This window comes from Pteropus alecto, unplaced genomic scaffold (genome assembly GCF_000325575.1).
Source record: "Pteropus alecto unplaced genomic scaffold, ASM32557v1 scaffold121, whole genome shotgun sequence".
Lineage (NCBI taxonomy): Eukaryota > Metazoa > Chordata > Mammalia > Chiroptera > Pteropodidae > Pteropus > Pteropus alecto.
Genome location: NW_006434369.1, coordinates 14,188,354 through 14,190,970, shown reverse-complemented (window position 1 = coordinate 14,190,970; position 2,617 = coordinate 14,188,354). Strand labels below are relative to the sequence as shown.

Below are 2,617 nucleotides of genomic sequence, written 5' to 3'. Positions count from 1 at the left end.
CAGTTACTGAGAAGGTGATGTGGAAGTCTCCAACTACAATTGTGGATTTTCTATTTCTCCTTTCAGCTTTATCAGTTTTGAATTATACATTTTGAGGCTCTGTTTTCGGTGCATACATATTTAGGATTATTATGTCTTCCTTGCAGACCTATCATTTTATCATTATGTAATGTATCTCTTTTTCTCTAGTAACTTTCTTTGCTCTGAAGTTGACTTTATCAGATAATAATATAGCCACTCCTAATTTCTTTATCTTTGTCATTATCTTTGTTTTATCCTTTTACTTTGTTTTTACTTTCAACTTATGTTAGTGAATTCGAAGTTAGTATTTTGGAATTGATCATATTTTTTTATCTACTCTGCCAACCTCTTTCTTTTGATTGATGTATTCAGACCATTTATGTTTAAGGTATATACTGATATGTTAGTGTTTATGTTGCCGTTTAAATATTTATTTTCTGTTCATTTTCTTTGTCTCCTGATTCTCTTTTCTTATCTACCCACAGACACTTTTTATTATTATGCCTACAACACCTGGTCTTCCAAGGTAGTCTCCCATCCAAGTACTAACCAGGCCCAACCATGCTTAGCTTCTGAGATCAGACATCAGGCTTGTTCAGAGTGGCACGGCTGTAGACCATGGACCATGGCTCCACTGGGGCACGAACCCAGGACCTTCTGCATGTAAAGCAGATTTGCTAACCGCTACACAATGGAGCCACGTCTTACCCATAGACACTTTTTATGATTCTATTTTTATTTATTTCTGGTATTTTTTAGTGTATCTCTTTGTCTAGTTTTCATAGTGGTTGCTCTGAGTATTGTTCATATGTGGCTTTTAACAATCTACTACTATCAACGTAAACACTTAGAATGAGATGTAGAAACCTCACCACTGTTTAGGCCTCTTTGCCTTCTTCATTTTTAAGTACATTTTCTTGAGTATAAGATGGATATTATAATTTTTGTTTTAATCCTCTAATATAATTTATGCAAAGTTCGGGAGTCCCAATTTCTGAACTTTGAGAGTTCCTGAAACCACACTTACTTATTATATGAACTGCAAGTTTGGGGAATTCTGTGACTCATAGAACTCGCTGAAAGCTATTATACTCACTGTTATGGTTTATGGAAGGAAAAGTATACAGATTAAAATCAACCAAAGGAAAGGGTGCACGGGGTGGAGTCTAAGACAGTTTCATATGTGGAGTCCGGTTGCCCTCTCACAATGGAGTCGTGGACAGTGTTGACTTCTCCTGGCAATGACATGTGTAAATAGTCACAGAGTATTGCCAACCAGGAAGGCTCCCTTGAGTTTCAGTATCCAGAGTTTTTATTGGGATGTGGTTATAAAGGCTGGATGACTGACCTTAGTCCATAGCCCCTGCAGAAATTGAGCTGATACCAAGTAGCCTAAAGCCCCCACCAAAAGCTGACTGTCTGATGTGATCCAAGTTTCCCAGGGAAACAAAGAAACTCTCATTAGATATTCCAAGGGGTTAGAGATTACCTCCCAGGAGCCAAATGCAAAGAAGGCCAGACCACTCTTTAGATAAGATTAATTCCTTACTACACAATTCTCGAAACTCATGAAGAACAGGCAGTCTATTTTATGTACCCATATTCTGTTCTTTCCATTGTTCTCTCTTTCTTCCTGATTATCCATGATATTATTATTATTATTATTTATGCTTGAAGACTTCTTTTAGCCAACTTTAAGGGTGAGTCCAACAGCAACACATTCCTTTAGTTTTCTTTTGTCTCAGAATTTTTTTATTTCCTATTCATTTCTGAAGGATAGTTTCGCCAGATAAAGAATTTGTGGTTGATAGTTCTTTTCATTCAGCACTGGAAAAATCTTGTGCCACTTCCTTTTGGCCACCAAGGTTACCGAAGAAAAATCCACTCTCATTTGAACTGATGTTCCCCCACCAGTAATGTGTTGTTTATCTCTGTTGGCTTCCATGATTTTTAGATTTCAAAGGTTTAATGGCATGTCTTGACATAGATTTCATTTGGCTTATCTTGTTTGGGGCTTTCTCATCTTCATGGGTCTGATATTTTGTGTTCTTTGCCAAATTTGGGGAGTTTTCAGCCATTATTTTTTCATATTCCCTTTCAGTCCACTCTTTCTCTTCTCAAACTTTGATGATACAAATATTGAATCTTTTTATTGTCCCACAGTCCTTGAGGCTCTGTTCATTTATTTGCAGTCTATTTTTCTGTGTTGTTTATGTCAGATGAATTCTATTGTTCTGGCCTCAAGTTCATTGATTCTATCCTCTCTCAGAGAAGAGTGCTTCTCCTGGCTGCTCATTGTTGGTGAGATTTCCAATGTCCAGTGGCACTGGGCACACCGAATAGTAATAGTCAGAGGGACTCCTCTTTGATGTAGAGGTAGAATCGACCTCCCTGATCTGCCTCCCATTATTAGACTGGGAGGGGGTGTAAAATGCCAGGTCTGGTTGGCCTTCTTCTGTTGTTGGGAGCTGTAGGATACTCTACTTGTATGTTGTTCCACCAGTCCAGGATTCCTAAAAATTTTGTCTTCTTCTTTCTTTCAGAATTTTCCTTTGCTTGTTTCATGTACTATTTCCAGAGCTTATAGTTGTGCTTC

The 2,617-nt window shown here is 37.7% G+C and overlaps 1 pseudogene; it reads right to left on the bottom strand.

The window, feature by feature from the left end:
• Positions 1–522: 522 nt before the first annotated feature.
• On the bottom strand, positions 523–638 carry LOC112477692 (annotated as a pseudogene).
• Between the last annotated feature and the right edge of the window lie 1,979 nt (positions 639–2,617).